Here is a 13,785-nt window from a genome sequence, read left to right on the forward strand (position 1 = left end):
GGAATGGGAGAGTGCTACAGTCACAAAAAACAGACAGCGGTGCATCGCATACATGCACTGGTGCCCCAGGTGAGCTGCCATGTGGCGCCCACACCCTGCTAGTCTCTTGCGGAGAAGAGAGCATGAGGCCTCCAGATATCAATCGCGCCGCCTGTTGTCTACCACCATCTCAATGGGACGGTGGGAGGATGGCAGGAATCATTCTGTGGTACTTCAGAAACCACCTATTGGGTTCCCAGAAGAGATTAAATGAGCCAACAGCAACTTTGTTAATCTCCTCAATATAAGTCGCTATGGAGATCCTAGTATTTAATAGCGACGCAATTTGTATAACTCATTCGGAATGGGAGAGTGCTACAGTCACAAAAAACAGACAGCGGTGCATCGCATACATGCCACTGGTGCCCCAGGAGAGCTGCCATGTGGCGCCCACAGCCTGCTAGTCTCTTGCGGAGCAGAGAGCATGAGGCCTCCAGATATCAATCGCGCCCCCTGTTGTCTTTCACCATCTCACTGGGACGGTGGGAGGATGGCAGGAATCATTCTGTGGTACTTCAGAAACCACCTATTGGGTTCCCAGAAGAGATTAAATGAGCCAACAGCAACTTTGTTAATCTCCTCAATATAAGTCGCTATGGAGATCCTAGTATTTAATAGCGACGCAATTTGTATAACTCATTCGGAATGGGAGAGTGCTACAGTCACAAAAAACAGACAGCGGTGCATCGCATACATGCCACTGGTGCCCCAGGTGAGCTGCCATGTGGCGCCCACACCCTGCTAGTCTCTTGCGGAGAAGAGAGCATGAGGCCTCCAGATATCAATCGCGCCGCCTGTTGTCTTCCACCATCTCAATGGGACGGTGGGAGGATGGCAGGAATCATTCTGTGGTACTTCAGAAACCACCTATTGGGTTCCCAGAAGAGATTAAATGAGCCAACAGCAACTTTGTTAATCTCCTCAATATAAGTCTCTATGGAGATCCTAGTATTTAATAGCGACGCAATTTGTATAACTCATTCGGAATGGGAGAGTGCTACAGTCACAAAAAACAGACAGCGGTGCATCGCATACATGCCACTGGTGCCCCAGGTGAGCTGCCATGTGGCGCCCACACCCTGCTAGTCTCTTGCGGAGAAGAGAGCATGAGGCCTCCAGATATCAATCGCGCCGCCTGTTGTCTTCCACCATCTCAATGGGACGGTGGGAGGATGGCAGGAATCATTCTGTGGTACTTCAGAAACCACCTGTTGGCTTCTCAGAAGAGATTAAATGAGCCAACAGCAACTTTGTTAATCTCCTCAATATAAGTCGCTATGGAGATCCTAGTATTTAATAGCGACGCAATTTGTATAACTCATTCGGAATGGGAGAGTGCTACAGTCACAAAAAACAGACAGCGGTGCATCGCATACATGCCACTGGTGCCCCAGGTGAGCTGCCATGTGGCGCCCACACCCTGCTAGTCTCTTGCGGAGAAGAGAGCATGAGGCCTCCAGATATCAATCGCGCCGCCTGTTGTCTTCCACCATCTCAATGGGACGGTGGGAGGATGGCAGGAATCATTCTGTGGTACTTCAGAAACCACCTATTGGGTTCCCAGAAGAGATTAAATGAGCCAACAGCAACTTTGTTAATCTCCTCAATATAAGTCGCTATGGAGATCCTAGTATTTAATAGCGACGCAATTTGTATAACTCATTCGGAATGGGAGAGTGCTACAGTCACAAAAAACAGACAGCGGTGCATCGCATACATGCCACTGGTGCCCCAGGTGAGCTGCCATGTGGCGCCCACACCCTGCTAGTCTCTTGCGGAGAAGAGAGCATGAGGCCTCCAGATATCAATCGCGCCGCCTGTTGTCTTCCACCATCTCAATGGGACGGTGGGAGGATGGCAGGAATCATTCTGTGGTACTTCAGAAACCACCTATTGGGTTCCCAGAAGAGATTAAATGAGCCAACAGCAACTTTGTTAATCTCCTCAATATAAGTCGCTATGGAGATCCTAGTATTTAATAGCGACGCAATTTGTATAACTCATTCGGAATGGGAGAGTGCTACAGTCACAAAAAACAGACAGCGGTGCATCGCATACATGCACTGGTGCCCCAGGTGAGCTGCCATGTGGCGCCCACACCCTGCTAGTCTCTTGCGGAGAAGAGAGCATGAGGCCTCCAGATATCAATCGCGCCGCCTGTTGTCTTCCACCATCTCAATGGGACGGTGGGAGGATGGCAGGAATCATTCTGTGGTACTTCAGAAACCACCTATTGGGTTCCCAGAAGAGATTAAATGAGCCAACAGCAACTTTGTAAATCTCCTCAATATAAGTCGCTATGGAGATCCTAGTATTTAATAGCGACGCAATTTGTATAACTCATTCGGAATGGGAGAGTGCTACAGTCACAAAAAACAGACAGCGGTGCATCGCATACATGCCACTGGTGCCCCAGGTGAGCTGCCATGTGGCGCCCACACCCTGCTAGTCTCTTGCGGAGAAGAGAGCATGAGGCCTCCAGATATCAATCGCGCCGCCTGTTGTCTTCCACCATCTCAATGGGACGGTGGGAGGATGGCAGGAATCATTCTGTGGTACTTCAGAAACCACCTATTGGGTTCCCAGAAGAGATTAAATGAGCCAACAGCAACTTTGTTAATCTCCTCAATATAAGTCTCTATGGAGATCCTAGTATTTAATAGCGACGCAATTTGTATAACTCATTCGGAATGGGAGAGTGCTACAGTCACAAAAAACAGACAGCGGTGCATCGCATACATGCCACTGGTGCCCCAGGTGAGCTGCCATGTGGCGCCCACACCCTGCTAGTCTCTTGCGGAGAAGAGAGCATGAGGCCTCCAGATATCAATCGCGCCGCCTGTTGTCTTCCACCATCTCAATGGGACGGTGGGAGGATGGCAGGAATCATTCTGTGGTACTTCAGAAACCACCTATTGGCTTCCCAGAAGAGATTAAATGAGCCAACAGCAACTTTGTTAATCTCCTCAATATAAGTCGCTATGGAGATCCTAGTATTTAATAGCGACGCAATTTGTATAACTCATTCGGAATGGGAGAGTGCTACAGTCACAAAAAACAGACAGCGGTGCATCGCATACATGCCACTGGTGCCCCAGGTGAGCTGCCATGTGGCGCCCACACCCTGCTAGTCTCTTGCGGAGAAGAGAGCATGAGGCCTCCAGATATCAATCGCGCCGCCTGTTGTCTTCCACCATCTCAATGGGACGGTGGGAGGATGGCAGGAATCATTCTGTGGTACTTCAGAAACCACCTATTGGGTTCCCAGAAGAGATTAAATGAGCCAACAGCAACTTTGTTAATCTCCTCAATATAAGTCGCTATGGAGATCCTAGTATTTAATAGCGACGCAATTTGTATAACTCATTCGGAATGGGAGAGTGCTACAGTCACAAAAAACAGACAGCGGTGCATCGCATACATGCCACTGGTGCCCCAGGTGAGCTGCCATGTGGCGCCCACACCCTGCTAGTCTCTTGCGGAGAAGAGAGCATGAGGCCTCCAGATATCAATCGCGCCGCCTGTTGTCTTCCACCATCTCAATGGGACGGTGGGAGGATGGCAGGAATCATTCTGTGGTACTTCAGAAACCACCTATTGGGTTCCCAGAAGAGATTAAATGAGCCAACAGCAACTTTGTTAATCTCCTCAATATAAGTCGCTATGGAGATCCTAGTATTTAATAGCGACGCAATTTGTATAACTCATTCGGAATGGGAGAGTGCTACAGTCACAAAAAACAGACAGCGGTGCATCGCATACATGCACTGGTGCCCCAGGTGAGCTGCCATGTGGCGCCCACACCCTGCTAGTCTCTTGCGGAGAAGAGAGCATGAGGCCTCCAGATATCAATCGCGCCGCCTGTTGTCTTCCACCATCTCAATGGGACGGTGGGAGGATGGCAGGAATCATTCTGTGGTACTTCAGAAACCACCTATTGGGTTCCCAGAAGAGATTAAATGAGCCAACAGCAACTTTGTTAATCTTCTCAATATAAGTCGCTATGGAGATCCTAGTATTTAATAGCGACGCAATTTGTATAACTCATTCGGAATGGGAGAGTGCTACAGTCACAAAAAACAGACAGCGGTGCATCGCATACATGCCACTGGTGCCCCAGGTGAGCTGCCATGTGGCGCCCACACCCTGCTAGTCTCTTGCGGAGAAGAGAGCATGAGGCCTCCAGATATCAATCGCGCCGCCTGTTGTCTTCCACCATCTCAATGGGACGGTGGGAGGATGGCAGGAATCATTCTGTGGTACTTCAGAAACCACCTATTGGGTTCCCAGAAGAGATTAAATGAGCCAACAGCAACTTTTTTAATCTCCTCAATATAAGTCGCTATGGAAATCCTAGTATTTAATAGCGACGCAATTTGTATAACTCATTCGGAATGGGAGAGTGCTACAGTCACAAAAAACAGACAGCGGTGCATCGCATACTTGCCACTGGTGCCCCAGGTGAGCTGCCATGTGGCGCCCACACCCTGCTAGTCTCTTGCGGAGAAGAGAGCATGAGGCCTCCAGATATCAATCGCGCCGCCTGTTGTCTTCCACCATCTCAATGGGACGGTGGGAGGATGGCAGGAATCATTCTGTGGTACTTCAGAAACCACCTATTGGGTTCCCAGAAGAGATTAAATGAGCCAACAGCAACTTTGTTAATCTCCTCAATATAAGTCGCTATGGAGATCCTAGTATTTAATAGCGACGCAATTTGTATAACTCATTCGGAATGGGAGAGTGCTACAGTCACAAAAAACAGACAGCGGTGCATCGCATACATGCCACTGGTGCCCCAGGAGAGCTGCCATGTGGCGCCCACACCCTGCTAGTCTCTTGCGGAGAAGAGAGCATGAGGCCTCCAGATATCAATCGCGCCGCCTGTTGTCTTCCACCATCTCAATGGGACGGTGGGAGGATGGCAGGAATCATTCTGTGGTACTTCAGAAACCACCTATTGGGTTCCCAGAAGAGATTAAATGAGCCAACAGCAACTTTGTTAATCTCCTCAATATAAGTCGCTATGGAGATCCTAGTATTTAATAGCGACGCAATTTGTATAACTCATTCGGAATGGGAGAGTGCTACAGTCACAAAAATCAGACAGCGGTGCAACGCATACATGCCACTGGTGCCCCAGGTGAGCTGCCATGTGGCGCCCACACCCTGCTAGTCTCTTTCGGAGAAGAGAGCATGAGGCCTCCAGATATCAATCGCGCCGCCTGTTGTCTTCCACCATCTCAATGGGACGGTGGGAGGATGGCAGGAATCATTCTGTGGTTCTTCAGAAACCACCTATTGGGTTCCCAGAAGAGATGAAATGAGCCAACAGCAACTTTGTTAATCTCCTCAATATAAGGCGCTATGGAGATCCTAGTATTTAATAGCGACGCAATTTGTATAACTCATTCGGAATGGGAGAGTGCTACAGTCACAAAAAACAGACAGCGGTGCATCGCATACATGCCACTGGTGCCCCAGGTGAGCTGCCATGTGGCGCCCACACCCTGCTAGTCTCTTGCGGAGAAGAGAGCATGAGGCCTCCAGATATCAATCGCGCCGCCTGTTGTCTTCCACCATCTCAATGGGACGGTGGGAGGATGGCAGGAATCATTCTGTGGTACTTCAGAAACCACCTATTGGGTTCCCAGAAGAGATTAAATGAGCCAACAGCAACTTTGTTAATCTCCTCAATATAAGTCGCTATGGAGATCCTAGTATTTAATAGCGACGCAATTTGTATAACTCATTCGGAATGGGAGAGTGCTACAGTCACAAAAAAACAGACAGCGGTGCATCGCATACATGCCACTGGTGACCCAGGTGAGCTGCCATGTGGCGCCCACAGCCTGCTAGTCTCTTGCGGAGAAGAGAGCATGAGGCCTCCAGATATCAATCAAGCCGCCTGTTGTCTTCCACCATCTCAATGGGACGGTGGGAGGATGGCAGGAATCATTCTGTGGTACTTCAGAAACCACCTATTGGGTTCCCAGAAGAGATTAAATGAGCCAACAGCAACTTAGTTAATCTCCTCAATATAAGTCGCTATGGAGATCCTAGTATTTAATAGCGACGCAATTTGTATAACTCATTGGGAATGGGAGAGTGCTACAGTCACAAAAAACAGACGGTGGTGCATTGCATACATGCCACTGGTGCCCCAGGAGAGCTGCCATGTGGCGATCACAGCCTTGCCAGTCTCTTGCGGAGAAGAGAGCATGAGGTCTCCAGATATCAATCGCGACGCTATTTCTGTTCCACCATCTCAATGGGACGGTGGGAGGATGGCAGGAATCATTCTGTGGTACTTCAGAAACCACCTATTGGGTTCCCAGAAGAGATTAAATGAGCCAACAGCAACTTTGTTAATCTCCTCAATATAAGTCGCTATGGAGATCCTAGTATTTAATAGCGACGCAATTTGTATAACTCATTCGGAATGGGAGAGTGCTACAGTCACAAAAAACAGACAGCGGTACATCGCATACATGCCACTGGTGCCCCAGGTGAGCTGCCATGTGGCGCCCACACCCTGCTAGTCTCTTGCGGAGAAGAGAGCATGAGGCCTCCAGATATCAATCGCGCCGCCTGTTGTCTTCCACCATCTCAATGGGACGGTGGGAGGATGGCAGGAAACATTCTGTGGTACTTCAGAAACCACCTATTGGGTTCCCAGAAGAGATTAAATGAGCCAACAGCAACTTTGTTAATCTCCTCAATATAAGTCGCTATGGAGATCCTAGTATTTAATAGCGACGCAATTTGTATAACTCATTCGGAATGGGAGAGTGCTACAGTCACAAAAAACAGACAGCGGTGCATCGCATACATGCCACTGGTGCCCCAGGTGAGCTGCCATGTGGCGCCCACACCCTGCTAGTCTCTTGCGGAGAAGAGAGCTTGAGGCCTCCAGATATCAATCGCGCCGCCTGTTGTCTTCCACCATCTCAATGGGACGGTGGGAGGATGGCAGGAATCATTCTGTGGTACTTCAGAAACCACCTATTGGGTACCCAGAGGAGATTAAATGAGCCAACAGCAACTTTGTTAATCTCCTCAATATAAGTCGCTATGGAGATCCTAGTATTTAATAGCGACGCAATTTGTTTAACTCATTCGGAATGGGAGAGTGCTACAGTCACAAAAAACAGACAGCGGTGCATCGCATACATGCCACTGGTGCCCCAGGAGAGCTGCCATGTGGCGCCCACACCCTGCTAGTCTCTTGCGGAGAAGAGAGCTTGAGGCCTCCAGATATCAATCGCGCCGCCTGTTGTCTTCCACCATCTCAATAGGACGGTGGGAGGATGGCAGGAATCATTCTGTGGTACTTCAGAAACCACCTATTGGGTTCCCAGAAGAGATTAAATGAGCCAACAGCAACTTTGTTAATCTCCTCAATATAAGTCGCTATGGAGATCCTAGTATTTAATAGCGACGCAATTTGTATAACTCATTCGGAATGGGAGAGTGCTACAGTCACAAAAAACAGACAGCGGTGCATCGCATACATGCCACTGGTGCCCCAGGTGAGCTGCCATGTGGCGCCCACACCCTGCTAGTCTCTTGCGGAGAAGAGAGCATGAGGCCTCCAGATATCAATCGCGCCGCCTGTTGTCTTCCACCATCTCAATGGGACGGTGGGAGGATGGCAGGAATCATTCTGTGGTACTTCAGAAACCACCTGTTGGCTTCTCAGAAGAGATTAAATGAGCCAACAGCAACTTTGTTAATCTCCTCAATATAAGTCGCTATGGAGATCCTAGTATTTAATAGCGACGCAATTTGTATAACTCATTCGGAATGGGAGAGTGCTACAGTCACAAAAAACAGACAGCGGTGCATCGCATACATGCCACTGGTGCCCCAGGTGAGCTGCCATGTGGCGCCCACACCCTGCTAGTCTCTTGCGGAGAAGAGAGCATGAGGCCTCCAGATATCAATCGCGCCGCCTGTTGTCTTCCACCATCTCAATGGGACGGTGGGAGGATGGCAGGAATCATTCTGTGGTACTTCAGAAACCACCTATTGGGTTCCCAGAAGAGATTAAATGAGCCAACAGCAACTTTGTTAATCTCCTCAATATAAGTCGCTATGGAGATCCTAGTATTTAATAGCGACGCAATTTGTATAACTCATTCGGAATGGGAGAGTGCTACAGTCACAAAAAACAGACAGCGGTGCATCGCATACATGCCACTGGTGCCCCAGGTGAGCTGCCATGTGGCGCCCACACCCTGCTAGTCTCTTGCGGAGAAGAGAGCATGAGGCCTCCAGATATCAATCGCGCCGCCTGTTGTCTTCCACCATCTCAATGGGACGGTGGGAGGATGGCAGGAATCATTCTGTGGTACTTCAGAAACCACCTATTGGGTTCCCAGAAGAGATTAAATGAGCCAACAGCAACTTTGTTAATCTCCTCAATATAAGTCGCTATGGAGATCCTAGTATTTAATAGCGACGCAATTTGTATAACTCATTCGGAATGGGAGAGTGCTACAGTCACAAAAAACAGACAGCGGTGCATCGCATACATGCACTGGTGCCCCAGGTGAGCTGCCATGTGGCGCCCACACCCTGCTAGTCTCTTGCGGAGAAGAGAGCATGAGGCCTCCAGATATCAATCGCGCCGCCTGTTGTCTTCCACCATCTCAATGGGACGGTGGGAGGATGGCAGGAATCATTCTGTGGTACTTCAGAAACCACCTATTGGGTTCCCAGAAGAGATTAAATGAGCCAACAGCAACTTTGTAAATCTCCTCAATATAAGTCGCTATGGAGATCCTAGTATTTAATAGCGACGCAATTTGTATAACTCATTCGGAATGGGAGAGTGCTACAGTCACAAAAAACAGACAGCGGTGCATCGCATACATGCCACTGGTGCCCCAGGTGAGCTGCCATGTGGCGCCCACACCCTGCTAGTCTCTTGCGGAGAAGAGAGCATGAGGCCTCCAGATATCAATCGCGCCGCCTGTTGTCTTCCACCATCTCAATGGGACGGTGGGAGGATGGCAGGAATCATTCTGTGGTACTTCAGAAACCACCTATTGGGTTCCCAGAAGAGATTAAATGAGCCAACAGCAACTTTGTTAATCTCCTCAATATAAGTCTCTATGGAGATCCTAGTATTTAATAGCGACGCAATTTGTATAACTCATTCGGAATGGGAGAGTGCTACAGTCACAAAAAACAGACAGCGGTGCATCGCATACATGCCACTGGTGCCCCAGGTGAGCTGCCATGTGGCGCCCACACCCTGCTAGTCTCTTGCGGAGAAGAGAGCATGAGGCCTCCAGATATCAATCGCGCCGCCTGTTGTCTTCCACCATCTCAATGGGACGGTGGGAGGATGGCAGGAATCATTCTGTGGTACTTCAGAAACCACCTATTGGCTTCCCAGAAGAGATTAAATGAGCCAACAGCAACTTTGTTAATCTCCTCAATATAAGTCGCTATGGAGATCCTAGTATTTAATAGCGACGCAATTTGTATAACTCATTCGGAATGGGAGAGTGCTACAGTCACAAAAAACAGACAGCGGTGCATCGCATACATGCCACTGGTGCCCCAGGTGAGCTGCCATGTGGCGCCCACACCCTGCTAGTCTCTTGCGGAGAAGAGAGCATGAGGCCTCCAGATATCAATCGCGCCGCCTGTTGTCTTCCACCATCTCAATGGGACGGTGGGAGGATGGCAGGAATCATTCTGTGGTACTTCAGAAACCACCTATTGGGTTCCCAGAAGAGATTAAATGAGCCAACAGCAACTTTGTTAATCTCCTCAATATAAGTCGCTATGGAGATCCTAGTATTTAATAGCGACGCAATTTGTATAACTCATTCGGAATGGGAGAGTGCTACAGTCACAAAAAACAGACAGCGGTGCATCGCATACATGCCACTGGTGCCCCAGGTGAGCTGCCATGTGGCGCCCACACCCTGCTAGTCTCTTGCGGAGAAGAGAGCATGAGGCCTCCAGATATCAATCGCGCCGCCTGTTGTCTTCCACCATCTCAATGGGACGGTGGGAGGATGGCAGGAATCATTCTGTGGTACTTCAGAAACCACCTATTGGGTTCCCAGAAGAGATTAAATGAGCCAACAGCAACTTTGTTAATCTCCTCAATATAAGTCGCTATGGAGATCCTAGTATTTAATAGCGACGCAATTTGTATAACTCATTCGGAATGGGAGAGTGCTACAGTCACAAAAAACAGACAGCGGTGCATCGCATACATGCACTGGTGCCCCAGGTGAGCTGCCATGTGGCGCCCACACCCTGCTAGTCTCTTGCGGAGAAGAGAGCATGAGGCCTCCAGATATCAATCGCGCCGCCTGTTGTCTTCCACCATCTCAATGGGACGGTGGGAGGATGGCAGGAATCATTCTGTGGTACTTCAGAAACCACCTATTGGGTTCCCAGAAGAGATTAAATGAGCCAACAGCAACTTTGTTAATCTTCTCAATATAAGTCGCTATGGAGATCCTAGTATTTAATAGCGACGCAATTTGTATAACTCATTCGGAATGGGAGAGTGCTACAGTCACAAAAAACAGACAGCGGTGCATCGCATACATGCCACTGGTGCCCCAGGTGAGCTGCCATGTGGCGCCCACACCCTGCTAGTCTCTTGCGGAGAAGAGAGCATGAGGCCTCCAGATATCAATCGCGCCGCCTGTTGTCTTCCACCATCTCAATGGGACGGTGGGAGGATGGCAGGAATCATTCTGTGGTACTTCAGAAACCACCTATTGGGTTCCCAGAAGAGATTAAATGAGCCAACAGCAACTTTTTTAATCTCCTCAATATAAGTCGCTATGGAAATCCTAGTATTTAATAGCGACGCAATTTGTATAACTCATTCGGAATGGGAGAGTGCTACAGTCACAAAAAACAGACAGCGGTGCATCGCATACTTGCCACTGGTGCCCCAGGTGAGCTGCCATGTGGCGCCCACACCCTGCTAGTCTCTTGCGGAGAAGAGAGCATGAGGCCTCCAGATATCAATCGCGCCGCCTGTTGTCTTCCACCATCTCAATGGGACGGTGGGAGGATGGCAGGAATCATTCTGTGGTACTTCAGAAACCACCTATTGGGTTCCCAGAAGAGATTAAATGAGCCAACAGCAACTTTGTTAATCTCCTCAATATAAGTCGCTATGGAGATCCTAGTATTTAATAGCGACGCAATTTGTATAACTCATTCGGAATGGGAGAGTGCTACAGTCACAAAAAACAGACAGCGGTGCATCGCATACATGCCACTGGTGCCCCAGGAGAGCTGCCATGTGGCGCCCACACCCTGCTAGTCTCTTGCGGAGAAGAGAGCATGAGGCCTCCAGATATCAATCGCGCCGCCTGTTGTCTTCCACCATCTCAATGGGACGGTGGGAGGATGGCAGGAATCATTCTGTGGTACTTCAGAAACCACCTATTGGGTTCCCAGAAGAGATTAAATGAGCCAACAGCAACTTTGTTAATCTCCTCAATATAAGTCGCTATGGAGATCCTAGTATTTAATAGCGACGCAATTTGTATAACTCATTCGGAATGGGAGAGTGCTACAGTCACAAAAATCAGACAGCGGTGCAACGCATACATGCCACTGGTGCCCCAGGTGAGCTGCCATGTGGCGCCCACACCCTGCTAGTCTCTTTCGGAGAAGAGAGCATGAGGCCTCCAGATATCAATCGCGCCGCCTGTTGTCTTCCACCATCTCAATGGGACGGTGGGAGGATGGCAGGAATCATTCTGTGGTTCTTCAGAAACCACCTATTGGGTTCCCAGAAGAGATGAAATGAGCCAACAGCAACTTTGTTAATCTCCTCAATATAAGGCGCTATGGAGATCCTAGTATTTAATAGCGACGCAATTTGTATAACTCATTCGGAATGGGAGAGTGCTACAGTCACAAAAAACAGACAGCGGTGCATCGCATACATGCCACTGGTGCCCCAGGTGAGCTGCCATGTGGCGCCCACACCCTGCTAGTCTCTTGCGGAGAAGAGAGCATGAGGCCTCCAGATATCAATCGCGCCGCCTGTTGTCTTCCACCATCTCAATGGGACGGTGGGAGGATGGCAGGAATCATTCTGTGGTACTTCAGAAACCACCTATTGGGTTCCCAGAAGAGATTAAATGAGCCAACAGCAACTTTGTTAATCTCCTCAATATAAGTCGCTATGGAGATCCTAGTATTTAATAGCGACGCAATTTGTATAACTCATTCGGAATGGGAGAGTGCTACAGTCACAAAAAAACAGACAGCGGTGCATCGCATACATGCCACTGGTGACCCAGGTGAGCTGCCATGTGGCGCCCACAGCCTGCTAGTCTCTTGCGGAGAAGAGAGCATGAGGCCTCCAGATATCAATCAAGCCGCCTGTTGTCTTCCACCATCTCAATGGGACGGTGGGAGGATGGCAGGAATCATTCTGTGGTACTTCAGAAACCACCTATTGGGTTCCCAGAAGAGATTAAATGAGCCAACAGCAACTTAGTTAATCTCCTCAATATAAGTCGCTATGGAGATCCTAGTATTTAATAGCGACGCAATTTGTATAACTCATTGGGAATGGGAGAGTGCTACAGTCACAAAAAACAGACGGTGGTGCATTGCATACATGCCACTGGTGCCCCAGGAGAGCTGCCATGTGGCGATCACAGCCTTGCCAGTCTCTTGCGGAGAAGAGAGCATGAGGTCTCCAGATATCAATCGCGACGCTATTTCTGTTCCACCATCTCAATGGGACGGTGGGAGGATGGCAGGAATCATTCTGTGGTACTTCAGAAACCACCTATTGGGTTCCCAGAAGAGATTAAATGAGCCAACAGCAACTTTGTTAATCTCCTCAATATAAGTCGCTATGGAGATCCTAGTATTTAATAGCGACGCAATTTGTATAACTCATTCGGAATGGGAGAGTGCTACAGTCACAAAAAACAGACAGCGGTACATCGCATACATGCCACTGGTGCCCCAGGTGAGCTGCCATGTGGCGCCCACACCCTGCTAGTCTCTTGCGGAGAAGAGAGCATGAGGCCTCCAGATATCAATCGCGCCGCCTGTTGTCTTCCACCATCTCAATGGGACGGTGGGAGGATGGCAGGAAACATTCTGTGGTACTTCAGAAACCACCTATTGGGTTCCCAGAAGAGATTAAATGAGCCAACAGCAACTTTGTTAATCTCCTCAATATAAGTCGCTATGGAGATCCTAGTATTTAATAGCGACGCAATTTGTATAACTCATTCGGAATGGGAGAGTGCTACAGTCACAAAAAACAGACAGCGGTGCATCGCATACATGCCACTGGTGCCCCAGGTGAGCTGCCATGTGGCGCCCACACCCTGCTAGTCTCTTGCGGAGAAGAGAGCTTGAGGCCTCCAGATATCAATCGCGCCGCCTGTTGTCTTCCACCATCTCAATGGGACGGTGGGAGGATGGCAGGAATCATTCTGTGGTACTTCAGAAACCACCTATTGGGTACCCAGAGGAGATTAAATGAGCCAACAGCAACTTTGTTAATCTCCTCAATATAAGTCGCTATGGAGATCCTAGTATTTAATAGCGACGCAATTTGTTTAACTCATTCGGAATGGGAGAGTGCTACAGTCACAAAAAACAGACAGCGGTGCATCGCATACATGCCACTGGTGCCCCAGGAGAGCTGCCATGTGGCGCCCACACCCTGCTAGTCTCTTGCGGAGAAGAGAGCTTGAGGCCTCCAGATATCAATCG

The sequence above is a fragment of the Schistocerca serialis genome, chromosome 1 (genome assembly GCF_023864345.2).
Source record: "Schistocerca serialis cubense isolate TAMUIC-IGC-003099 chromosome 1, iqSchSeri2.2, whole genome shotgun sequence".
Lineage (NCBI taxonomy): Eukaryota > Metazoa > Arthropoda > Insecta > Orthoptera > Acrididae > Schistocerca > Schistocerca serialis.